This window comes from Vicugna pacos, unplaced genomic scaffold (assembly GCF_048564905.1).
Source record: "Vicugna pacos unplaced genomic scaffold, VicPac4 scaffold_130, whole genome shotgun sequence".
Lineage (NCBI taxonomy): Eukaryota > Metazoa > Chordata > Mammalia > Artiodactyla > Camelidae > Vicugna > Vicugna pacos.
This window is the reverse complement of record NW_027328810.1, coordinates 120,271-147,986: the sequence shown is the minus strand read 5'-3', so window position 1 is coordinate 147,986 and position 27,716 is coordinate 120,271. Positions and strand designations below refer to the sequence as shown.

General features: G+C 43.2%; 2 long non-coding RNA genes across 2 annotated transcripts in view; both read right to left on the bottom strand.

Annotated features, from left to right (window-relative positions):
- The window catches only part of LOC140695072 (uncharacterized), a 156,801-nt gene that overhangs the window by 53,334 nt on the left and 75,751 nt on the right, over nucleotides 1-27,716 (bottom strand). The gene's annotated exons all lie outside the window — the stretch shown is intronic.
- On the bottom strand, nucleotides 40-27,538 carry LOC140695077 (uncharacterized). The gene is made up of 4 exons (XR_012070767.1): nucleotides 27,439-27,538; nucleotides 22,779-22,997; nucleotides 896-1,081; nucleotides 40-135 (listed from the first exon to the last, which is right to left on the bottom strand). It is a non-coding gene; the product is annotated as an uncharacterized lncRNA (long non-coding RNA).

Genomic DNA, 27,716 nt, shown 5'->3' with positions numbered 1-27,716 from the left:
TACTACCGTATTTTATGTGCTTTTTGTGTGTATAATACATTTGTTTCTGGCATGAAAGGGTATTTAATAAATGATCGGTTGTCTTGTCTATCTCATTAGTTCACAATCTTTATATTTTTGAATTGTACTCTTCCCCTGGAGAAAGGAACGGAAAGAGCGGGGGTCAGAATGAGGTGGGGCTCCATTCTTTATCTGTTGCCTCATCTCATCCAAGTCCCCAAACAGGGAGAAAGAGCAAATGTTCTCTTCATCATTTAAAGAGAGGGTTCCAGTGACGGTGACTTACTCAACCCCAAAACCAAGTCTGGGGGAAGGGCACATGCAGCAACGAGAGCAGTATCACCTGTAGGAAGGCAAAAAGAGCTCAGGGGATGGCTCAATGGGTCAGCCTGATTTCATTTCAATCGATAATACAATAGCACACTCTAAAAAAACTAGAATGCAATGGATTTCCTCTTTCTTGACATCTAGCAAGTTTCCACATCTCACATGTAACATTATCACGAACTAGTGAAAGGAAGAGTCCACAGACAAGGAAAATCAATGCCACAGGCAGGCTGAAACACAGGCTGGAGGAAAGGAAGGGAAAGGGCATAGTAAAGAAGAGGGGAAATTCTGGGAAAAAGACATCATCACAAGGACTCTCAAGCATCATCCAGCAATCATATAATCATTCTTTCAAGAGAGAGTTACTTAGGTCCTATTTTGTGCAACATTGTACAGTGGGCGAAGCAAGAGCACAGCGTCCATGGTGGCAGCAAGCTGCGGAGCTCCAATACACTTCTGATCCCGGTACCTTGCACACTTGTCCTCAGTATAAAGGCAAAATATATAGTAAAATAATCCAATGTAAACTCTATGCAATGCTGAAAAAAATTAAAGAATACCTAAATACCTGGACAGACACACCACGCACATTCCTGAATCAAATGACAGCATTCTTGGGATGGCAGTGCTCCCCAGAGCGATCCATATATTCAACGTGGACTCGATCACAATCCCAGTGGGTTCCTCTGCAGAAACTGACTATCTGCTGCTACAATTCATATGGGAATTCGAGGATCTCAGTAACCAAACCGTACTTGAAATAGAAGAACAGTTTGAGAGGACTTGTAATTCTCAATTTCAAACCTTACAACTGTATCTCCAGGTGAGATTAGAGGCCATTTTTAAGTTATAATTGTGTTTATCCTTATTTTCTAAATTCTGTACAACGAATATACCTGTTAGAATAAGAAATTTAAAAAGTAAGGTATCTTTTAAAACATGCAAACCTATTCATTCATTGGGAAAAAAATATTTTGACTATAAAGAAGTAAACAAATATCTAGTGAAAAAGGACTATTTAAAAACAAGAGTGCATTTACATTTTTTGTAAATTGGAAACTGGAAAGCACAAACACATCAAGTTTCTAGGGAGAGTGTTGCAACATATTAATTGTTATTTCCAAAATTCTAATTGAACAATGAAAACTCAAGAAAGAGAAAATCTTGATTGACAGCCAACTGCAAACACATGGAGAGCAAAGGCCTAGAAATCACAGTTCCTTTAACTCTGCTACTAACTCAATAGGAGAGGAAATTCCTCAGTGAGGGGACAGTGGAATCCCATGCATAAGACAGGATACACAGTACAAACTGCACTAGAATTGGGGGTGATTTCCATAGAAGAATTCTAAAGTTACAACATTGATGAAAAACTATAAAAACACTGACAGACAGATTAAAACACACAGTCATATATATTATATAAAAACATATGAAGTCTGCCCCCATGTTGCATAGAAATACAAACATATTTGTTCATTTATGGGCACTGATTACTTTATCCCAGGTAGAATATTTCAACTAAAATAGATAATCAATAATACACTCCTCTTGTCAAAACTAGTTGATAAGTTACTCTGCTATGTATGCATAATGTGTCTAAGATAGATTTAAAATTAGTGAAAAAGATTTTTGTATGGTTTCTTGAACCCTTCTCAAAACACCAAGCTTAATTTTAAAATAAATCTGAGCAGTATTTCTATATGATCTTTTCCCTTGTGAAATGAACAACACAGTCTGTTGTCAAAATTCTTTCCTTACAATGATTCACGAGCACCGTATACTCACAAAACTGCTGGACAGCAAGGCACTATCCAGACACTGTGACAAATCAAATGAAACACAAGGAAGACAGTGACCCTATTCTGCAGGGCTTATAATCTGTTCCAACACCGGGTTTTTATTTGATTTGTTTGATTGGTTAGAAAAATAAAATCACTCAAGTACATTCTTCTTTGAGCATTATGTAAATCATGACTCTCTTTTTAGTGTCATGAGCAGGAAAGACTTGAGTATGAATTGATTAGATCAACTAGGCACAATCATCGCTGGAGCCTGTGTAATAAATAAGTACATGAGATCTAAAATAAACCTACACAGATCTCTGCAAGGAAAATGAAGAGGTGAGTTCCCCAATGAGAAAACAAACAATCAAGAAATCAAAAAAGGAAAACTTTTTCATTAATGATTCCAGGCAGTAGTGGAGCATGGTGGTGAAGATCACAAATGCTGGGGACAAACATGAGGGTCTGAAATCCCACAGCACTGGGTAGCTGTGACACTGATATTTCAGTGAAATTTTCTGCACCTCAGTCTCCTATCCATAGACTGGGGACAGCCACAGCACCCATCTCCTAGAACAGTCTTAAGAATTAAGTTATTTTTTATATAAAAGTTTAAATAAAATACCTCAGATTTTAAATATTACCCCAAAAGCTCAAGGAACAAAGAAAACAGTGATAAATTGGAGTTCATCAAATGTTAAAAATTTGCTTCAAAGGACACCATCCAGAAGGTGAAAAAACATCAGAGAGGAGAAAATTTTTTCAAATTATTTATCTGATTAAGTATTTGTATCTTCAAATAAAAGAAAAAACTCCTACAACTCAACAAGAAAAAGAGAACTCAATTAAAATGTGTATAAAGTATCTGAAAATGTATTTTTCAAAGAAAATATACAAATGGCCAATAAGCACAATCAAACGATGTTCAATATCATTAGCTGTAAAAGAAATCAAGTCAAAACCACTAGGAGAAACCGCTTCACACTTACTACAATAGGTTATAATAAAAAAAATGTGTAACAAGCACTAATGAAGACACAGAGGAAGCGGAGCGCGCAGCCCTTGCTTTTGAGGATGTAACACAGGGTGGCCACTTTAGAAAACAGCCTGGCAGGTCCTCAGAGAGTTGAACATTTGGTTTATGAATGACCCAGCATTTCTGCTCTCTGGTCACACAAGTAAGAGAACTGAAAACAAATGTCCACATAAAAATTCCTACAGGAGTATTCACGGCGCCATTACTCTTCACAAACAAAAAGCAGACACAACACAAACGACTATCACCTGATGAATGGGTAAACAGTAGGGCCCAGATACACAGTAGAATATAATTCAGCAATAGCAAAGCATAGAGTACTGACCCAGGCCACAACCTGGAAATACATTGAAAAAGTTACTCAGTGTGAAAGAAGTCAGTCACAATAGACAGTTCCATTTACATGAAATAACTTGTTTTACGTGAAATGTCCAGCACAGGCAAATCCATAGAGAGAGAACAATGGCTGCCTGGGGCTGGGGGAGGATGAGGAAGATGGGAATGACTGCTTGTGCATACAGGGCTTCCTGTTGGGGGATGAAAATATTCTAAGATTGACTGCGATGCACAATTCTGGGCTTTGAGTAAAAACCGCTGCACATTTTAATGGGTGAATTGTATTAAAACTGTTAAGGACAAAAGCACCTAGGGCCAGAACCTTCAAATAGTAAATGCAAATTGCTAACTTTTATTACAGGAAGAAGAAACTGCCCTCAGCATGAAAGCAGGAGATCGGCAAATATGGGTTAACAGAATTGGACAAGAGCATTTCACTTGAAAGAGTTGCTGAGTGTACACGAAATATTCAGAAATAGGAAAATCAGCTTGACATCACGAAGAAGCATTCTGCTTCAAATGCAGATCAAGGATTCGGCAAGCCCAGCTGCTAGAAATAACCAGAGAAGAAACCTGGTTCTTACAACCAGCACCAGAGCCAACAAGGAAATGGTGGTGAGGAAAGCAGGCAGCCAAAAATCTGGAACAGTTTGCTACAAATAATTTCTCCACTGAAAATTCAAAAATAAAATGAAAGTGATGCAATGCTGAGCTGGCCTCACGTTAAAGGGCTTCCTCTGCTGCTCGACAGTTCTGTAACCCCGAATGAGAGACTCAGGAGAATCAGCATGGCTCCTGGCAGTCCCCAAGTGACTGCCCTCCAGCACGTTTACCACCATCACATCTGCCAGGGTTGTATTGCAGAGAAGAGACCAACTTCTAAAAGGCACAGGAAATGTTTACCAGGGAAGAAAAGGCTGCTGTCAGTCCTGGGACAGAGGCAGTGTGAGCAGAGGCCAGAAGGCTGCAGGTGAACTGGAGCAGACCTGGGGCAGGAAGGGACCACGGAAGAGCAGATCTCAATTTTCTACTCTCTCTCCCTAGAGGTAGGAGAGATAAAGCCTGCATCCTTCTCACCTGGAACTGTGGGTTCTGGCTGGCAGAAGTCTTACGTACAGGGAATGAATACTCAAGACTCTGTGGAAAAAGTCACGAAAGAGAGAGGGCGTAGGGACCCAACTCCACGAGCCTCTCAAATGATCCCATATTTATTGTGTATAATCAAAGGAAAACGTCATTAACAGTTGCGTGATAGTAAGCAGGAACTTGGGGAAAGAAGGATGAGACAGAGATTGTAGAATCCACCATGAGTACAAAGGCTTAGTGTATCTTTAGGTAAGTCATGGGGTGAGGGGAATAAGATACATTCTTTAGACATGTGAATTACAAAGCAGACCACCAGACCAGCTAGGTCCTTGCTTGGGGGATAATAGAGTATCTAACTGCACACAAGCCCAGCCTTTATAGCTGTGGGCCTGGGTCATTGCTTTGCGATGAGCAGAGTGCTATCTAAAACATCATCTACGCAAGCAAAGCATTATCTCTGCTTTTTAAGGCAAGGAGACAGGAGTGAGGATGCACAGGCACTTGCTTGCAAAGCAGTTACTAAGCATACGTTTTCTTCTTAAATTTGACAGGCGGCTGGGGTCTGTTACAATTTGTTAACCCAATCATAGGCTCCCACATGGAACCATTATGGAGGACACCCTAAGGTGACAAATCCTGGCTCTGGGTCTTTTCCTGCCAGCTTCAGCCACTCTAGCAGAGTCTAGGCACATTCCTGAATAATGATCATACAGAACCACCCACACTGTTAACTCCTGGTGCTTGAAACTTAATTTTAGCTCTACACAACTTAACGTAGAAAAGTTTCAGAAATAAAAGATATTATATTTACTTTATATCTCATCATAGGACTGATTTTTCTGATTGCTCTAAGCTGCTTCTTCTTGGTAAAGCACCTAATTCTGCAGGTGAATTCAGTACTTTCTTTGGGCATAACTAGCCAGTTTGGGCTCGCTAACTTCTATTGGTCAAATACCGATACACTTAATTGATTTCATTGTTCATCAATTTCAGCTGGGAGCAGAGGGAGTGTCACTCTGTTCCTCAGCCCACCCTCAACCCTTATCATCAGCAACTCAGGCCTCCGGAAACCAAAAAAAGCTTTTGTTTCCCTTCTACAGTTTCAACAAACCCAACAGGATACATAAGCCTGGAGAAAGAATTCAACACAAATGTTAAAACAAAAATCAATAAACCTGAAGCAACTCCATCTCCGAATCATGATACACAATGACATGAGATTAAGTGTGTCAGGCCCAAAGCATGGGTGAGCCTGACCACCTGATTTCTATTCTTCAAAGGAAGGAAAGTTTTCCTATTTTTTATTATCACTCTGTCATTGTTTCTGATTAAGCCAAAAACTAGTTTATGAAATAATTAAGCATTGAAATAACAGATTTTTGTTGTATCAATTACAGAAGGCATTCAGAGGTGTTAGGAAAAACCACCTCTGTAAAAAATGCAAAATTTCTTCCACTGTGAAGAACACGTATACAAAATGCAACAGAGAATTCAAGCTCTTGTGGAGAGGAGCAAAAGCCACAGAATCAAAGCAAAGTCATTACTATGAGTCAACTCAAAATTCACTGGACAATCATGTTCAATGCATTCAATGAAATTTAAAGGCATACTGCAAACCATACACTTAATGATCTGCAGGCTAGAGGAAGAATTTCTCTCTTTAACAGACAAGAGTAATCAATAGGGTGCCCCACCAAACAAGGACCAAAGAACAATCAGGTTTTTAACAGTTCTGATATATCAGCATTTTCTAAAGATCAAAATCCAGAAATTTTAAACATTGATTCACACCACAATGAAACAAGCACTTAAAAAAAAAGAAAAGAAAATAAGCACATAGAACATGTACATAGATCAATGAGAATTTCTTGAGACGCTGGAAGAAACAGGCTATAGTCTTTTACTTGAGAAATAAAACTACTTTTAAAGATAAATGCTAAAACACATTTCATCATTCATGTTGCCTTGAAAAATCTGAGGCACTTGTATCTGATTAGAAAAGCAATTCTGAGGAATAGTGTGTTACAATTCAGAGCCAGTTTGCTTTAGAAGAAAAGAGAAAAGAAAAGCTACCGTTTCTCATATACTGCACAAAGTGTGAAGTGTCTCCCTGCCTCTTTCTCCTCCCGTTTTCTAAGCTCATGCTTCCCAACCCTTCTGAAACAAGTATGAGAACCTCTTATTCCCGCCAATATGCCAAATGACAAAAGAAAATCAATTTATTTGTGTAAGTATATGCTTAAACCTTGAACTGGAAGAGAAAGATATCAGAAGTCTATATGGAACTTATTTCTACATTCCTGAAATCACACACACAAACGTTCACACAGACACAGACACAGACACATACCCCCTGGATTACTGGGAAATTCACAAACTTAGGATTTCCATCTTCTAGAAGATAACTTTGTAGTTAGTTTAAAATACAAAACTGTCAGCTTTGGAAAGCCTTGATCACCTGCTAAACCATCCAAATATCAAAGAGACCCAATTAGCCTTCTCGGTAGAATGTAATTTCCCATGATGGCAAAACATACCCTAAAAAGTCCTGGATCTAAGTCTCGTGTTTATCACTAGCTATGATCGTTTTTAAGCACATTAACAGATTCAGAAACTTATGTCTCAACAGCATTTATTCTTATTGAAATAGTATACGTGTTCATTTGCCTATACAGAGACCAGGTCCCATGATGGAGTTTAAGAGCTATTTTGTGTATTGCAATATTTATTTTTAAGTGCAGAAAAGGAGGGTGGGTATTACTCAGTTGTAGAGCACCTGCATAGCATGCACAATGTCCTGGCTTCAGTCCCCAGTACCTCAAAAAAAAAATAAATAAAATAAGGGCATATTTAAAAATGAGTAAAGTTATAAAAAAATGCAGACTAAAAACCACTGCAATCTAGGAGACACAATTACAATAAAAAAAAACAAGAGTTTCTATCAATTATTGGCTATTTGCCAATCGCAGAGACAACCAGAAATCACACCTGATAACCATCACGTGTGATTCTCAGCAACCCTACTAAGTAGACACGGATGGGAAACCAGGCTCTGCAGATGAGGAGACGGAGCTCAGAGGAGCCGGGGACGCTGACCGTCCTGCTTCCCGTGACACCACATCAGCCCAGGGCAAGCGCTGACGGAGCTGCAATGAGGGGACACCCAGCTGCATGGAACCTTGGGGCACTGGGGAGTCCCAGAAAACACTAAAAACTGTTCAGTGAAAAACCAGCTCAAATATAATACACTGTGCCACATTCTTTAAACAGGGAACATGAGTGAGACCTTTTTGATGCCTCCGTGTCCTTTCTGCCATCGTCAGTTACTTGCCCTCACAGCGTGACCAGTGATGAACTGGACCCCATATGAAGCGCACTCAGATGGCAGAGCATTTGAAGCTGTTTTATGAAGTTTGTAAGACTCTGTCTGTGCCTCACACAGGCGGTCATCCATCACTTCTCACCGGTGTGGATGAACCACCTGAAATCACTCCTTTCTGCTTTTTAAAATCCCTTCATCTACTCCAGACTTTTCAATAGCAAAGAAGCAGCTAAACCACAGACAGTGGACAGCTTTTCACCAAATTTCTTGAACAGCCCATCGGACTACCTGGAAGCCCTTTACTTTTATTAAACCCACTTCCAGGTACTTCATCATTTTCGGATTGGTGGACTTGGCCTCTGACTGAGCTACTCAGAGAGCTCCCAGCCTCACATCCGTGAGAGGACCCTGCTGTTGGGAGAAATCAGTGAGAAAGGCGTACATCCCCCAGTCATGTCTGCATGGCTAGAAGTGCCACAACGTGCTAAAAATTTATACCATCATAACCCCTGGGCTCCCATGGACTGGTTTCACATTAACCAAACTCATGAGACACTGATGCAAGAAAACCAGAAATTTAACTTATTAATGTAACAGAAGATGTGAAACTATGAACCAGACTGCAATATCAGAGTTCAACCATGAGTATATGTTCTCCTCCACGGCCCAAACACGGGCAGGCAGTCACATGGCAAGTGTGGACAGAAGCAGAGCAGGAAGGATTTCTAGATGAATTCAATGGACTAAATTTCTGTTATACCAACAGATCTGCTGCCTGGAAAACAATTAATTCTAATCACGGTGTACTCTTCGTGGACAGTTGCCGAGACACGACTGTGAGCACCTGTGTAACTCTCGTTTCCCTGTCCTTTCTGGGCTAATTGATGCACAGACGTACAGAAATCGAGGGATGCAGATACATCTAAACACCCAAAGCCCATTCTGGGAGCCACAATACCATACAGCCAGGGTTAAAATACTTGCTCTGCCACTTACTAGTTCTGTGACCTTGGTCAACTTACCCTCTGTGTGCCTCAATTTCCACACTGTGAAACTGGGATAACAATCAAACCTTCCTTACTCGCTTGTTGAGAAGATTGAAGGATTCATTTCTGTAAAACGCTCAGAAAAGAATGTAGCACATTTTGGGTGCTCAACAAATGTCAAATTAATATTACAGTGGTTTACAAGTCTCCTTCCTAATCATCTTCTGTGTTTCCTGGCTAGACTAATACCCAAAGGAAATTCTTATTTCTCCTTTTATAAACTCATGGGATGAACCCTTCTGTTCCATCCCACCACCTGTTTAAACTGATGGAAGGGATACCTCCTCCCCACTCCTCTGGGCCATGCAGAGTGCTACTCCCTTCACAGCCCTGACCCCTGGCCCACAGCTAGCCCTCCTCACATTAACAGATTGAGTTGTGATTCCGGGGAGACAAGCAGGGCATGTGAAACCCTTCCTTTCCCTCCAGTGTTGACTACCCTAGGGAAGCACCCTGGATGCTCAGCTCCATTGCAGAACAGCCCTGTGCATGATGGGGCTCATTCTCTCAAGGGAAGGCTTGCTGTGGCCCAGAGATACCTGGGACAGGGTGAGTCTCTACTTCTGGGACACAGTATCATGACACTCATTTATCCACAGCCCTGAAGTTCATGGAGAACGTGGCTTCATCAGTAACAAAGAAGACATTTATCGCCTGCCTACTCTTTTGTGTCATCTCTCAGTTGGCTGCTGGAGACAACATGTGTATAAGTATTGGTTCCCCTTAGGCCCCAACATATATGAAGTAACAAAAATTTCTGTGGCTTAACGTTGGTCCAGGGCGACTGTGTAACAGTTCTGACTCTGCTGATGCTAAATTATGGGTGTAGGAATTATGGAACGTCCTCAAATATCTTTCATCATAAAATCAGCTTTTCTTATTTTCTTGTTTCTTTGTAATTACCAAAGACTATAAAATGATGGCTGCACACAAAACAGCAGCTAAAGTTTATGAGCTCTCTTGACATACCCACTGTGGTAAACATGTTACATAATTACTAATTCTCACAATTCTACAAAGCAGATATGAGTGTCCCCTTCTCACAGACGAGGGGAAAACTCAGAACGAGCTGACTCAGGATCACATGGTTCAGTGTCAGCACGTGCAGGCAAACCCAAGTCAAGAAACTACACCCCATCATATATGTACCAAATCAACTCCCACCAATTAACACACAGCGGCGGGGTCAATACTCAGGGAACTCAACACACCTTTCAGCTTTATGGTGCTCCAGAGGCAGCTTCTAGCTGTTTTATAATATCCCGGCTCACTGGTTTCTAACACTAGAAGAAAAGCCCGATTTTGCCATTGTTTGCACAGCAAGTCTGAAATGTTCACAGCGAGATAAAAGAATAAAACTATGATATAAGCAGAAAAAATTTTCCAGGTAGAAAGACATAATGGACGTTGTGCTATTCTGAAGCATTAAGCAAAGGAATCAAAATAAAATCACATTGTTTAAGCCTTATTTTACAAACAGAAAAATTAAGACTGTAAAAAGTTGCAACAGCGCCACCTATGGCTAAAAAGACCTTCCAGGTTGCCGGGAAACATGCAACACAAAAATTGACTGTAAGATGAGAAACGAGAATCAGATAACTAGAAGCTTATGTAGCATATACTGCACTTTGCTTCGGGGGGATGGAGGGGTATTCAGTATTTAATCTGATATTGCTAATACTCCTAAATATAAACAAAAGACATAGGCTCATGGAAGCTCATCTTAGAAGAGGAAAGAATCCAGTCCAGCCACTTCATTTTACACGAGGGGAGACTGAGACCTGAGATCTGTCCTCCTGGCAATCAGCAGCAAAGCTCTCCTAGGTCTCATGTCTTGCACTGTAGTAAAAACCAACAGAACTGTACTACGCCTATATTCATAAAAGTCACGTCTGTATTTTTCCAACAGTAGGTAATCTAAGTATCTTGCAAAATACTTCTCAAAGAGCCAGGAAATCATAGAAGGGTATTGAAATACAAAAACATTTATTTACATATTAAAACAGCATGAGCTTTATTCTCTCTATTAAAAAAGTGACATGTCAAATCAAAATTTTGAAATTTTAAAACCTGAAAAGAGTGCAGAAAAAAATCAAAATTTTCTTTAGTCACAAAAGAGAGAAGCTTATTCCCTGATAATAATCAATGTGGATTTTTCTAAACTTAATGGTTCTGGTCAGAATCCCGAGAAATTAAATGTCTGATGGATGGTTACACGGCAACATGAATTCTGAGCTTACATTCTGTGTAAATAATCTTCAAGGTCGTCTGCTTAAGGCAATTTAAGTAGTCCCTGTCTCACTAGAATGACACAGATTTCATTAAAGCTTCATACTGCACTTAAAAAAAACAATCCTAGTTACTTTAAGCCATATTAATGTATATCATATATACACATATTGAATATGCATCAGAAATAAGCTACCCTTTTTAGTATTCAGAGTTGATACTTCTAAACTATCAGTCACTGTGAAAGCGCATTTTTATTAAGCACCTCTACGGTGCTTTGTATACAAGGCGTCCAGCTCTCACAGTCAGACAAGGTAAACCATATTACTCAAATTTCACAAATGACGAAATATACTTAAGCCATGTAAACAACTAAGATATTCATCATCAGGAAAGAAAAGAGTAAGGATTTTACTTACAATACTCACTGACAAAGTTTTCTTTCATACTAAGACTACATAAAACAAATTCAGTGTTTGGAAATTTTTCAGTAAATAAGCACCACTAGAAAAAACAAGTAACATCATTAGCAACAGTTGGACTTTCAAAGACCACTTCTCTCTTGCACAATAGTTATTTTAAATGTTTTGTTTTTAGTTCTCACAAAGCACTAAATTAAAAAACTATTTCCTTTACAGTCATTACCTGAGAATAAAACATTTGTGAAAATGTACAATTTTAATTTATGCCACTCTGCCTCTCATTCTCACTGGTGTCTCTCCTTTGAAGACCTCATCAGGCTGAGATAGCTAAAATCGGTCATTTATGGGCTCACAGGAGTTCGGGAAAACACTCAACGGGAAGCTGATTAGAGGAGCAATTGAGAATTCATCCTGTGCAGCCTGGATTCCAGCATCGAGCTAGCCACCGCCAGCTGCGTGTCATTTGGGGCAAGCTGACCCATCTCTCAATCCCTCAGCTACAAAAAAGGAGACACTGATACCTACAATCAAACACTTGCTATGAAGTAAAATATGAGCAAAGCATTTTAGCCTCAGTTAGGCGTCCACTCACAGCGAGTTTGGTCATTATGATGATGAGGATGGCTGTTAACAAATTAAGCTCGACCAAACAGGAGAAATCACCTTAAAGGAGAAACATTTTAAGTCCATGAGTATTTCCTTTTGGGTGGACTGTAGAATATTCTATAGATTTTTTTTTAATAAACCAAATTTTGTCCATTAATTGTAGATTTACAGGTTCATGGACAAGTCTCCAGAAAAATAATTAGAGGCCTCTAACCTCTGAAAATTAAGATGTAAATTTAAAAAAAAAATCAGGGAAGAGATTATACCTCATTTGGGAGAGTATGTGCTTAGCATGCATGAGGCCCTCAATTCAGTCCCCAGTAACTCCATCTAAAAACTTTGTTTTTTAAGAAATAGAGAATTAAAGCAAAAGGATGGAGGAATACGGAAATTTTTAGAGACTCATCTCAGATTTAAGATAGGGAAGAAACCATCCAATTCTCAGAAGAAATCTTGAGGACTATGTAAACTGGATCTGAGATGTCTAGTCTTTTAACATTATTCATGAAATCATATTACCAAGTCTTAAAACTACCTGATAACCCACAGTGGTGATACTGATCATAACAGCTACCATCACGTATCGAGCTCCGGCTAGGACTGCTCTGTTCTGACATCTCTACCCCTAAGGCCTCACCAGGCGGAGAGCACTAAATTCGGTCATTTATGAGCATCTCGTGTAAGTCCTCCATTTGTGCTTCTCACTCTCCCCTCACCAGCTCCTCTGAGGGAAGCACTGTTATCATCTTCCCCACCCGCAGATAAGGCCACTGAGGCACAGACACTAAACCCGTTCCAGGCCACATTGGAATTAAAGGACGTCTGTATTTCTGCTGTTTTGCTTTTGACAAAGGAATCTGAGATATCAATTCAAAGCAGACTGTTAAATAATCAAGTCTGTCAGGTCTTCACCTCAAAGAGCAGATACTATAAATTCCTGATGTAGGATGAGGCTGCCGTCACAAACTGACTCAGCTTGAAATTAATATCCAAGATGAAGCAGCGGATACACGTAAATATTCACGATTGTCAAGTCTGCCCACGGGTCTGGGCCCTTCACTGCCTGAAAGGGGGTGAAATCCCCACCCGTGTCTGGGAGGGAAGCGCGGCTCTTCCCGGGCTCACCCAGGCTTCATAGGCTATTTACCCCCACAGACTAGCCTCAACGGTTAAAAGCTCTCAAGATTTTTACACCAGGCAAAACTGAAAGACATTTCTGTAGATGGAGCACTTTCTCAGGCTTAAATTTTTTTGCCTACACTCAGCCAGAGGGAGAAAAGAAACAGGACTCTACAAAGTCCTGACCCTCACCACTCACAGGAGTAGAATGACCACAGCAGAAGATGGCCCTTCACATTGCAGGATGTGAACAAAATAAAGATGCCCCAACAACAGGCACTCCCAGACACAGCGCTCAGCAGTCTTCTGCACAATCACAGTTGTGCAGCCCTCAACACCTTCTATTTCCAGAACACTTCATCAGCCCAAAAGAATCCCCCTATCACTAGCATTCACTCCGTAATCCCCCTCCACCCAGCCCCTTCCAACCATCACCTGCTCTCTGCCTCTGCATGTGCCTTTTCTGGGCTTTTCAGATCACTGAAATCAACAATATCTGGCCGTTTGTGTCTGCTTCCTTTCAATTAACATGCTGTTAGCAAGGCTTGTATATTTTGAAGTGGCATCAGCATCTCTTTATTTTTTATTTTTTTTGGAAACGTTAAAGATTATTAGAAGGTGGTAAGTACTATCAAAAAGAGTAGAGTGGAGCATAAGTGATTGTGTTTCAAAGGGAAAAGTGTGGGTTGAACAGTCAGGGTGGACTTCCCAAAACAGGTGGCATTTTTCATTTTCCTCTTTTTTTTTTCTTTTTTATTCACTCTTACGTGTGAATGATGTTCCACTACATGGAGATACTACATTCTGTTCATCCATTCAGCAGCTATGTATGGACGAGGTCCAGAAGAATGAGTGTAAGGGGTGACTAGCATGGATGGCATTTAAGCAAAGGGCAAAATGTGTTTTCAAAAAAAACCAACAAACAGAGGCGCAAGGAAATTCAGTGCGTTTCTGAGCAAAGTGCTTGCTTGCTTCGGCAGGACTACCGTGCAGGGCTGGGGCGGATATTGGCAGGAATCACGGTGAGGGAGTCACCTGAGAAGACATCCCACTGCAAGCAGCTCAGCCAATCCTCCTCCCTCATCCTGTATTGTTAGAGCAATGTTTCTAGGTTACTCTTATTTCAATTAATAGCATTTAACTGCACGTCTGATCATCACCATCAGACCACATTACCTCCAAGTCACAGAAAATCATTCACTGACCGGAGCAGCACCAGGACATAATGGTGATGGATTAGGGAGTCCTGCAGCATTCCAGCCTGCAGGCACAAACCCCACATGTGCCCTGGTGATGTCCAGAAAATAAAATGCATGGAAATATCTCACTGCTGGAACACGACATCTGCCCTCAAATTGCCCGAAAATCATGCTGGCAAAGCACTACTCAACCTTCTCAGTACAAAAAAAAAAAAAAGCTAAGAAGGCAAATTTAGGCTCTTCCATTGAAAACCAGCAGCCACCACTGCCAGTATTTGAGCTGGAATGCTCCTGACTTTGAAAACCACTGCGCAGTTACTTTTCAAACGTGAAACTCATATATATATACCACGTAGATGATATTGCAGTAGGATTTTTCTTTTCAAAATTTCCAGTTGCAAAATTAGCACAAGAAAGTTTATGTTTAGGCTTTAAAAAAAGTCAATTATCCTCCATTTTCTTAATTTTGAACTTATTATTATTTTATAAATGGAGCTATGGTGCGTATTTAAAACCTTTTGATTTCTGAAAACAAGACGTTTATGACCTCACTATTTCAGAGCAAACTTTAACGATTCTTTGAGAGGTGGGGCCTGGGGTGCTCACTAACAGCTCTTTAAATACTGACAAGGATGTGCTATTAAGTAATACAAAGGCTCTAAGTCCACATTAGCTCAGAAAGCAAAGAAAGCACACCAAAGACTTCCTTAAATATTTTATATATTCCTATTCTTTTGAATATTAAAGCTCTTAAAACATATGATTTTTTTTGAAAAAGACAACAGCTGTAATAATTTTCCTCTCACCAAGAAAGCAATCTTTATCAGGAATAAAAACCCCTATGGAAATCGAAATGACAGGACGTTTCTAGCTAAGTGAACATCCAGATCTGAACACAAACCTAAATCCTATCAGATCTCACTCGAAGGAGCTCTACAAAGGCCTGGGCAACCCTGGAGATTAGCTCTTTTGTTCCAAATGTTGGCTGAGCTAAGATAATCACACTAGGCATGGAAAGAGAGAAGAGGAATGTCCACCTGGCAGCCTCCATCAGTTTTCTTCCAGCCACAAGGTGCCTCTAGGGCAGCCCCGCTAACAAGTCCCCCATAAGAAAAGCCGGCATCCACACTGCCCCTGCCGTCCCCAAGTAGCCCCGAAGCCCATATCCCAGCCTGTGAATGGTCTTCAAATGATCCCCCAGTTGGTGGCACCCTCCACCTCTTCCTCGCTACACACACACACAAAGCCACGACAGCCTTCCCAAAGCACAAATTTGATTACATCAACCCCACTTCAAACAGTTCAGAGGCTCCCTGGTAGAGTTCTAGCCCCACCCAAGACCCTGCTCGCCCAGCCTCATCTCAGTACATAGGTCCCCAGTGACCTCAGGAGCCCCCTGACCTGCTCCTACTTCCCACTTGCCTCCAGGTTCATTTTGACTGTTTCCCAAGGAAGCCTTCCCTCCCTCCAACCTCCACAATTTGTTCCTCTCTTCCTAGAACATTCTAGGCTAACTGACAACGCTAAGCTCTCAAGAAGCAAATACATTTTGCTTATTTATGTGGCTACACTCTCTCTCCCCTAGACTCACTGAAGTGCACGTGTTATGAATAAATGAATGACGGGTTGGATCTCAAAGGGACAGACATACCTGCTCTCGCCCGTCCCGACCCTTTTGTCTGTAGTATATCAGAAGCAAAACCAGAAGTACCTTTCCTGAGGGTCACTTCTGTTGACACCCTTCACTGCCTACTGTGTCAGTTCTAGTAAAACTCAACTTCTTCCAAAGCCCTACATCCCGGACTCTCTCCAGTGTCCTCCCCAGCAGGGGCTCCCTCCACCCTGGACCGCACAGGGCACTCTCCCCGGGTCCCCACGCCAAAAGCCTCCAGGCCTCTGCCCGGGCTGCCCCTGTGATCTGAGACACATTCTTGACTCCTTCTCCTGGCTGACTCTTACTCTGTCCTCACAACTGAATGTACAGCCCATTTCTTCCAGGAAGTCCTCTCTGATAATGTCCTTTAGGTCTTGTCTGGGCTCTATCTATAGCAGCAGTACATGGTGACCAACTGGGTGTTTGCCCGCTCCTTTGAGACCATGAACACTTGGGAACCACGTGGGAAGGAGTGAGAGATTACAAGACAGGTGGGGGAAGCAAAAAGCAGAAATCACAGTCCAAGTCCCAAATTCAAGGATACTTTCTCAGAAAAAGGTATAAACTATTTCACACGTGTGCAATTTGGCTACTATTTTTGTGGCTTGTGGACAGCAAGAACTTGGTGTTCTAGCCCAAAACCCAGGTTACATGCAAAGAAATGTATATATTCTTATCCAAAGGAAACCAGAGCTGCTCAACAACAGTTTTCAGTTAGAACTGAAAGGAAATTTGATAAAGGCAATCTCTCTCTCTCTCTTCTTTCTTTTCTGGAATCATATAATTTTAGAAGTATTTGCGTGACTAACAGACGTCTACAGCCCGTGATTCTGCACTGAAGTGTTTGGGGCTGAGGAAGCCCAGATTACATTCACTCTGTAAATGCAATCACACCAACACACTGATAGGTGCCGTGAGTGGTGGAGCTGATGTTCCAAAGCAGGCAACATTATTCTGTAAGAGAACTCTAAATAGAAAGTAAGAAATGCAATGTCCTGTACTCAAATTCATTTGCTATATGGGCCATTAACTGATAGTATATTTTGACTAATGAAACCCAAAAATAAATTGTCAACGTCGATTTTCTTCATCTGACCATTTTATGCTAACATCGGATATTAAACTCTCACTCCATATGGAAAGCTCAGGCCTATGCTGCAGCACAGATACATCCCGAGGAAGAAAGCCGACCAAGGGAGAACTGGAGAGTTTCCCTTCAGAAGCTGCAAAGTCTGGTTTTGCACCTGTACACCATTTGCAACCACGTCATCATCAAAGGAGTTAGACGTTACCTCTCTGGGGCGAAAATCACTGCGTGCTTCAGAACCATCAAAGAATGCTGAGCTTTGTGAAACAGTCCAGAGGCGCTTAAATCATACTTTTTCTGAAAGGCTCCAAAACTGACCCACTTCACCATTCCAGGTATAACAGGGAAGTACTGGAAACAGTAGAGAGAACATGCCCTTGAATTCTGACAAGGCCCTGCTTGAATCCTGCTACAGCATTTACTAGTCACTAAATGGACCAATACTTTAACCCCTCTGAGAAGGCTTCCCAATCCCCAAAAGGGGGCTGTCAGCGCCCACCTGGGAGGCATGGATGTGAATGCAACACGCAAGTAGGGCGGCCGACTGGTACCTGACACGGGGCCTGGCTAGTTTCCCTCCGCTGCCCTTTTCCCCCTTTAAACTTGCACTGTTCCCCCGGTAACGATCAAGCCCCCGGAACAGACTGCCCGTATCTTCTGTGTATCCCTGGATACATGCCTTACCCTTAGGAGGCCAGAAAAACAACTGCCTCCTCCCAAGTCACTAACAATGTTCTTAAGAGTCTGGGTATTTTTAACTCTATTTTTCAGGGAGACTATTCCAGAATTTTGCAAGCACCATTCTCCAGGTTGGCTCCCCTCCCAGTGCCCATCCCTTCTCACCTCAGATCCTCTGTCTGACTGCCTTCTGTTCATGGGAAAGCGAGTCCGGTAAGGTGGGGCTCCCTAGACCTCCCTCCCTCCCTCACAGGTGATTGTGACTAACTTCTCCCCATTCCTCACTGCAACTCTAGCATCTGAGGAGTCTACCCTCCCGTACCCTGCAGACTCTGCACCTTCCCAAGACGCACACGTGGCCACGACCCTCCCTTCAGATTTCTTCCTGGCTGGCCCTGCCCAGCCCCTGGCCCCTTAAGGATAACTGGCATTGCTTTGAAAATGGCAAACGCCACTGACTGACACACCAGAGCTGTATGGTCTGGGCTTTCCTCCAACCAAGACACAGCCCTGCCCCCCCTCAGCCTCAGTCTGCAGCTCTCGAGATGATCTAATTCACATGCAAGGCTGTGAACACCAGCTAAGAATGACGACTCCCAACGTGTATCTCTAGTCCGGCTCCTTCACCTGAGCCCCAGGCTCATCGACCCGAGTGCCTCTTTGAAGTCCTAATTTGGATGACAAATGGCATCTTAAAAATGCCTCATGTCCACCATTTACTCTGGAATTCCATTCCTATCAGGTATCTCCCAGACTCCCCATTTTAGTAACAGCCCCAGCACCCACCGAGGTGTCTGAGGTCACATTCAATTTCCACTGTTCCCTCCCCCAGGCCCTGCCCTGGAATCAGTCCTGTTATTTCCATCAATAAGCCCATCTCAACTGTAGTTCTGTAGGGACCATGGCCGGAAACACACAAGCTCACAGCATGGTGCACTAACAGTCCTCCGTAGGGTGCTCCCAGGAGGTGGAGGCATCTCCTGCTGCTGTTCACCTCAGAAGGCAGTGGATTCTCACACAGGATGTCCAGGAGAAGGGACTCAAGGTTCTCCCATGGTCTGAGCTTTGAAGGGCCCGAGGTCTGGGGGAGCTCCTAATTAGCAGACACACTTGCCAATGAGCAGATGAGGATGGGGGAATCCACACAAGGCTGTTATCACTTCAACTCATGGGCTCTCAGGAGCCACGGGAAAGGCCTGTGTCCAGTGTACAGCCCAGCCATCACAGATCCCAGCCTGCATTTGCCAACCCGGACAGCCTAGACTCCATCTACTTGCGACACTTACTTCTGTTCTGTTCCCCACCCAGAATGTGATGGACTCATTCAGATATTCTGGCCTGTCTCAAGAGAGACAAATTCAGTGAAAAATGAAGTGTCCACATTTGGACCAGAGCATGAAAGGAGAAACAAGGCCTCATGGTCAGCATGATGGTGGTGGCCAAACCCTTCCACCGGGTGAGATGAACCATGGTGAGGGTGAGAATCCAGGGTCCTAGGTCGGCCAAATCATCTTCCTTCACGGTTGTCTGGGGTGTTGGAGACTGACTACCACAAACTAACGACACGGCTGTCAGTGGTGGATGTCAGCTGCAACAGAAACGGATTCAACTCTTTACTGCCAACATGGGTTAAAAGTAAAGGCCGGGGCAGGGAGGTCTGCACGGCTGCTGAGGCAAACCACAGACCCAGCTCTGAATGCCCACTGGCTGGAGTAGAGAGGAAGCTACGGCCCTTTTAGCTGTCCCTGTGTCCAACAGATCCAGGTGAGCCAGCTACTTAGGAGAAGGTCATGTTGTCCTGATACCCAGAAAAACCAGCCTCGTAAAGGGAACAAATAGTGTCATGGATTTTAGACCCAATTCTGCCCCTTTATGAAGGCAAAGTAAAGTAAATGGCACGGGGAAGTTGAATGCAAAAAAAAAAAATTAAAGAACCAAACGGTGACCGCTTCCTCCAACAGCGTCCCCTGCAGCTGTCACCTCCGTGGCGGCCACTTCATCATGACGGCCAGGAAGCGCCGTCATGCACGTCACACAGCGACAGCCAGGAACCGCGTGCCGAGCACGTTTGTGTAAAAGCAGGAATCGAGCAAAATGCTGCAGAGTTTGACCTTACAAGTTTAAATACTCCATGAAAAGAATCCCTGAGCACCCGACAAAATCAATTCGCATCTTACTTCTTCAAAACAATCAAACAAATTTAATAAGGGCGCATTTGTCACCAAATAAAAGGAGGACCAAACATGTTCCTCAAAAGCAAGGATTTCAACAGGTATCAAACACCAGTGGGTGATGAGCTAACAAAGCAAATATTCCAAAAAATTAGAAAATAAAAATGACTAAGATAATAGATGGATCAAAACAGCTGTTAAGTTGTTGCTTTTTAAAGTGATGGAGACTGTACGGAGGGCAATCTGGCTATTTCCAATGCAGGGTGTGCACAGCCCACATTTTCAGAAGCAACAACATGCTCACTGGGCAGTACAAGTGAAAAAGGTGTAAAGAAAAAGGAAAAGAGGAACAAGAGAAAATTAGAATCACACAAGAACAAAAATGATTTTGACTGCATGTACAAGAATTTATGTGAGTGTGTGAGGCCAGGGACACGGGGATGGTGAGGCCCAACCTCACCTCCTGCTCAAGGGAAAGCAGGGGCCTGAGGGGAGCGGCGCTGCCGGGGGACCACAACGTGTTCAGCTCCCCTAACCAAAATTCGACCTACAAGCGTCTAGGCAGCTTTTGAGCTACAAATTGTTGTCGCATTTCAGTCTGGACCGTTTTACTCACTTCCACCAAGAGTAGCAGGAGAGAATGAGGCTCTGCTCCTGCACCAAAGCATTGTTTAAAAAATTAATGACTGTGGAATAGTAAAAGAAACAATGGAGTAAAAGTGACTGGAGGAGAATGTGCTTGACCCTAGCTCACTGGCCGCGTTATCTCAATGACGTTCAGATGCTGGCTGAGCCCTTATGGTACCACAATAGACAGACCCACAAGGAGGCAGGTTTAATGCGCTGAGCCACTGTGGGCTAAGTACACATCCGGCTACTCCGCCAAGTCCCAAGGGCAGACTTCAAAGGCAAAAACAAGCTGGCATTCTCTGGTGGGTCTGCAGACTCAGAGACAAGCATTTGTTGAGCAAAAATATCACCAGTGCCTCCTATGACAAAAGAAGTGGCACTGGCGTGGGGGCTGGGGCAGGGCTCCAGGCTTCCACTGCTCACTCACCACTCTGCCCAGGGGGAGAAGGTGGTCCCTGCTTAGGTTTCGCTGATGCACCTACCTTGACTAATGTCTGGGGCCTCAGCAGGAGTTGACAGGTGAGGTGAACAGAGCCAGACTCTGTGTAGCACGGTGCTGGGAGCTATGCCCTCAGCAGTGCCCAGGCTCCTAAACATGTCAACTCATCTCCAAGAAGCAGATGGGGAGTGAGAGCATATAGATCACAGGGCCCTGTGAGGACAAGTACAGATCATGGCCACGACATGCCTCTCCTCTTCCTTAAGCCATAGAGGTATTTCCGGGGAGGAACAGAAAATTCATCCAGAGCCTGCTAGGTGGGCTCTCGCAGGTGGGACTAGTGTCCCCTGTGCTTCTCACTCACAGGGCTGGTCTAGACATTCTTTTTATCAATTCTCTAGCATCTTCTCCTCCAACTTACCAACAACCAGAAAGTAGGATCTGATCTTAGGTAAGTTCAAGAATCACAGAGCACCACCTCCAAAGCGGGCCCGGTAGCACATGCCAGGTCTTCTGACCGCCACCTGTGGGACCACCATGAGCCCTCTCCAGACTCAAGGACCGAGGCCGTAGGCCGGGGGGACACAGCTTCCCTCACTCACCCCCGCAAAGGGGGACCACGTCTCGGCAAAGGCATCTCACCCTCTTCAGCCCGAGGGACAACACGATAGATATATGGGGAAACAGAGCAGAAGGTGGGGGGTAGGCAGCCCAGAAGAGCTCATCTGTACTTCCGAGGCAAAGTGGGGCCATTGACTTAATCACAGGGACAAAGTGGGAATGAACATTTCCCTGCTCTGTCCCATACACCGTGATACGCCTTTCCCTGCATAAGGAGTTCATTAGGAAGTCCCTGGCGGTGTTTCTGATGTCCTAACTTGGCATGGTGGCTGTCGGGCAGGAAGAGACGGCCTGAGCTGAAAAGGTGCTGGGCCTGGGAGGCAGGTGACAGCGGCTCCAGCCGCAGCTCAACCAGCGCCTCGTTCTGCCTCTCGGGGCTCAGCATCTCATCTATAAGCAAAGGGATGAGCATGTCCCAGGACAGGCTGCCCAACAGAAATGAAATGAGAGCCATGTAAATAACGTTTCCCATTTGCCACGTTTAAAATGGTAAACAAAGAAACAAACCAACAAACAAAAAACAAATACTAGAAACTGATTTTAAGAACAGATCTTACTTAATCTACTGTATGTAAAATACTATCATTTTGACATGTAATCAATATAGGAAGTAAAGAGATAGTTTATATACTTTTACTAGACAAGCCTCAGTGTCTGATGTGCATTTGACCTAGAGCACATCTCAGCTCAGTCCAGCCTCCTCCCCAGTGCTCCTAGCATCAGTGGCTTTGGCTACTTTATTGGACAGCAACTCCAGGGGTCCCACCATGTTCCTGGCTGTAAAGCGGGAGTAAGTGTCCACACTAACCCTAAAAGGATCTCTCTGAAATAAAGGCGGATTCACTTTGAAATGTCTGGAAACCGGCGGGCTGCACCTCCCTCCCCCCTTGGCTACAAGATTGACTTCTTCCTTGCTGATCCCTTTCTGGATGTAGGGAAGCAATCCAGCACACAGCCAAGGTGGACTGGCTTCCAGGTAAACTTACCTGCTGTCTGTGTCCAGTCCCATGAAGTCCTCCTTCTCAAACGGGATGTAGGGGAGGGGGATCTTGTCCCCAGAATTCTTGGGGCCACCATCCAGCCACTTGGACTTGAGCAAGATGAAGAGTGACTCAGTGAAGTCCTCGATCCTCTTCTCCACCACCCTGCAGTACTCTTAGATTGAAGGCAACGTCGGTGCGCGTCTGCTCGGCTACCTCCCCATGCTGCACAAAGACAAAAAGCTGAGAGTCATTAAGCGATGTGCCATACAGCTCCTCTGCATGTGGAGCTTCTCGAAGGCCTTGGCAGAGAGACATTCGGTAATGGTGAGAAGGCCCACGACCTTGGGGTGTTTCTGGAAGACGCTCCACCGATTCTCGGGCACATAGCGGTGCCTGTAGTGGATACAGAGTGTCCACTGGGAGCCACAAGGGCTGATATGGCTAACCGAGGTGAGTAGCTGATAGATGCAAAAGAAATTCTCCTCTGAGATGATCTCTATGGATTGGACCACAACGGGACGAGTCTGGTGGTCCTCAGCACACTGCACGTAGTCAGGGATGCTCATGTTGCAGGCCCTGCCGAGAGGGGAGAGGAGATCGAGGTACATTCTCTGCTGTGTGCTACGGGCCCATCTGGGTTGCGGTGACCTGGTGTGTACCAGCCAGAAGACAAGGGAAGCCAAAGCAAATCCAAGGGTACAGTTTGTCCTCAGAGTCTGCATATGGCTACTGTAGCTCGGATCACATTACCCAGCTTTTGGTCTAGGCTTCCTGCCTCTGCAGAGAAAGGTCATTTCTTATTTTCTATTTCCAAGCACCTAGCAAGGCCCTGATGCAAAGTCACTGCTCAAAAATGCTGAATAAAGAAATGAACAAAGGAAATGCTTCCCCAACCCCCTTCAGCAGAATATAAAGAGAAGGACCACAGTAGGATCAAAAGATCTGGATTCCTATTCAATTTATTTGAACTCCTAAGCTTCATAATAATGGATAAGAAAACTTGCCTTGGGGTAGAGGGTACTGTTCATTGGTGGAGCACATGCTTAGCATGTACGAGGTCCTGGGTTCAAACCCCAGTACCTCATTTTAAAAAATCAAACAAATAAATACACCTAATTTCCCTCCTGAAAAAGTATTTTTTAATTCAAAAGTCAAAAAACACCTTGCAATTGACACAACATTGTAAACTTGACTATACTTCAATTAAAAAAAAAAAAGCCTTGCCTTACAAGAATATATCTGGATTACGGATGTTTGAAAATGTAAAATGCATAGGGTACCACCTGCATAAAAGGAGGTGACTGTACACATGTTCTATCCCTCCTTTATGAGTTATACTTCCTTTGGGGAGGTTATAACCTCTCAGAGCTAATTTTCTCAGATTAAAAAATATAAACATTACCTGATTCTCAGTACTGCTGAAGAATCAGATAACTCTATGAAAGCATCTGACCCACAGAGTTTACTCAATAAATGTTTGTTGAATGAATGAATAAACAAGCAAAGTGAATGCTGCTCCCTGCCACAAACCATCATAATGGTACTGCCTGGAAATCCCAAGCCCACGTTCACCCGACTCTGCATTAACAATGTGGGTGACCTGGACAGGCCTGCGTGCTTCTCGAAGCCCCAGTTTAATCGTGAATAGAAATAAGGGCAATAACACAAACCTCAAATTGTTAGTGAGTCAGTAATGAATTGTACCCCAACACTGCAAGATGGAACCATTAAGAAAACTGGGCAAAGGGCCCATAGGCCCTCTCCATATAATCTCTTACTACCACATGGGAATCTACATTACATCTCAAAATTAAAAGTCTAATATTTTAAAGAGGTTATCGAGGTTAGGTGAGCTCACTGTCTCAAATAAGGAACACACAGTACAAATAGGACAATGCCCAGCCCATGAGATACACTCAGTTAACATTCCCACTGAGCCCACTAGTCCCTCCAACTTCAGAGCAAGAGGATGGGTCCTCGTGGCAACAGGCCACAGCACCTGAAGCTAACAAAGCTAATGGTGTCCACTTAAAAGAGCCCCTGTCACCACCCTTGTTCTAATTTTCTATTTGTAATTTTTTTCTTTTCATTAAATTGGAACTCCAAATTGCATAGAATTCTTACCAGATATCATGATGGCAGCCCTTCAAAACCTGACCACAGAGATCATGATGGCAGCCCTTCTTGGTGAAACAATAAAATGAAAAGCCATTTCCACAAGACCTCTGTGTAAATCTACTAGGGAACTTCATCCTGGACTGAGGAAGAGGACTGGGGAGTAGGGGGTAAACAGGGACACGGAGAAATATGGGCCACCTGTCCCACAATGGACTTTAGACTCACCCTCACCCTCCAGGAACGTCTAAATACACACAGACAGAGTGCTATGGACAAGAATTTTTTTTAAACAAATCCCTGAATCCCTAGCAGATCTTGTTTCTACCGAGACACAAATGTCTTATTTGTATAATGTTTCACAGAAGCCTTAAAATATTATCACCCCAACTTGACACATCAAGAAACTGAGGTAGAGAAGTTTATCACATTCTACAAGATAAGAGAGAGGCCACGTCAGACACCGTATTTAAATCCAAGTCCCTGCTCCGTTGCTCACACTAGAAAGTGTCACATACTGCCTCTTTCCTGCCCTCTCCCTGCAATAAATCTCTGAAGAGTCTTTTCTGTGTCACCTGCAATCAAAATCACATCAATTTTTCACAAAGAGCTATGTCACTCCTTGGAGGACATACCAAAATCTAAAGGGTTGGGTTGAGAGGAGATATTTGCATTTTCTGTTTCTCAAAGGAAACATGGCTTTAAAAGAAACTGAAAAGTATTTATCTAGTCTAAGCGCTCATTGTGCACAGAAAGAAACGGAGGCTCAGAGGAGAAGAGGAAAGGGCGTTATTAACAAATATTGCCTCAGTGCAGCACCAAGCCAGCCCTGGGCACTTCTGGGAGAGGATCTGGAAGGCCCAGGAGAATGAGTGTTAGAAAATAGAAAGAGAAGAAGAATATAAGGCCCCGTCTCTACACCACCATACCATGAATTTCCACCAAATTACCCAGTATGGGTGCAGCCAATAGTAAGGTTGTCTAAACAGGTTATTGAAACCTGGAATTCTCAACCATAGTGGAAATTCCAGCATTTACTGTGCTTTTTTCCCAGTTCAATCATCAATTCAGTGGGCATTCTGTACCAGGGACTACACGAGACCTGGAGTTCTCCCAAATAAAGATCTCTATTACCACGTGTGCAAACCACATAAAGACCACCAGAAGAAAAGCGCCCACAGATAAGATGGAATTACTGAAACTGAAAGCAGCCAAAGAGCATATATTACTAGGAAAAATGGTGCTCCTATAAATGGACTCATGGACATAGAAAGCAAACTGTATTTAGCAGGCAGGAAAGGAGGGATTAACAGATACAAATTAGTAAATATAAAATAAATGACAAGGACCTGCTATATAACACAGGGAACTATATTCAATTTCTTGTAATGAGTTATACTAAAAACAATCTAAAACATATATATATACATATGCATATGTTTATAACTGAATCTCTGCTGTACACCTGAAACTAACATTGTAAATTGACTACACTTAAATAAAAAATAATTTAAAAAATAAGTAAAAATAAAAGCAATGCCATTAAGAAAAAATAAAAGAACACTCTAATCCCCTTAGCTGTAGGTGGTGGAGAATTCTGGTTGCAAACACCAAGTCCACTGGATCACTCCAGCAATGGCTGTCACTCTTTCTGACCATCAGAGAGTCACTTGTTTCACTGAGGTTTCTTTTCTCTTCTGTGAAAGGCTACAGCTGCAACTAACGATGTATAGAATCTCATCATTCACAAGCCCAACAAGTAGTGAGGACTTCCCATGGGCCAGGCTCTGGACAGAGGAAAATACAGGGTCCGAAATATATTCATGGGTAGAAGAAGTTTGTGCCATAAAGACGTTAATTCTTCCTGTTTTGATAGACAGATTCATTGCAATTCTGATTAGAATTCCTACCAGATTTTTCTTGGAATGTAACAAGTGAATTTATGGTCAAGATTAGCCAAGAAATTTCTTTAGAACCACCACTGGGGAGGGGTGGATAGGTCATTAATTTCCACTGCTCTTTCTGAAGTGATAAAAACGTTCTGGAATAATAATGGTTGCACAACTGTGAATATGCTAAAAGCTGCTGAATTTTACCATTTAAATGGATGGAATTCATGGTGTGTGAACTATATCACAATAACGCTGTTATATGAAAAAATATTTCTTGACAAATATTTTTCTTTTTATACCACTAGTCTGTCCCACAATTTAAGAAAAACAAAAAACCAATACAAACCAAACTGTGCCAGGAGTTCTTTAGGACTGCAATATCCCTGGGTCTCCAAGGCCTCTGGTGATGCTGTTCCTGTTAACACACACTCGCTGGGCTGGGCTAGTTAGGGACTGTAACTGTCTTTTTAAAATCGACGGTCACACGTTTCACCCTTGGAGAGGGAAGGAAGGAGGATATCACAGCTTCATGCCTTCAGCTCATTTTTAACAGAACCGAGCCCTGCTTTCACCACTGTTAATCCCTCTCACTATAAAAACACGTGACATCAACAAGCACCGCCATCATAACACCTGAAAGTGTTCAAGGTACTTACCTGTGGCAGAAACACTGAGGGAGGAGACAGAAGCTTGCTCAGCACTGATGCTCCCTTTTCCCGACTCCACCAGGTGAAGCTGGGCGCTACAGCCAGAGGCCCTCAGCCCCGGGAGCAGTACACACGCCACTGAGCTGGTCCTGAGGGAGGGTGAAAGGGAAAGGAGGGCAGCCCTAGGGGGGAGGGAAAGGGGGGGTGCGGGCTGCAGCCCCGCTCGGAGGCCAGCCCCAGCACCAGCATAAGCCGCCCGCTCCCGTCCAGGTCCGCAGACCACGCCC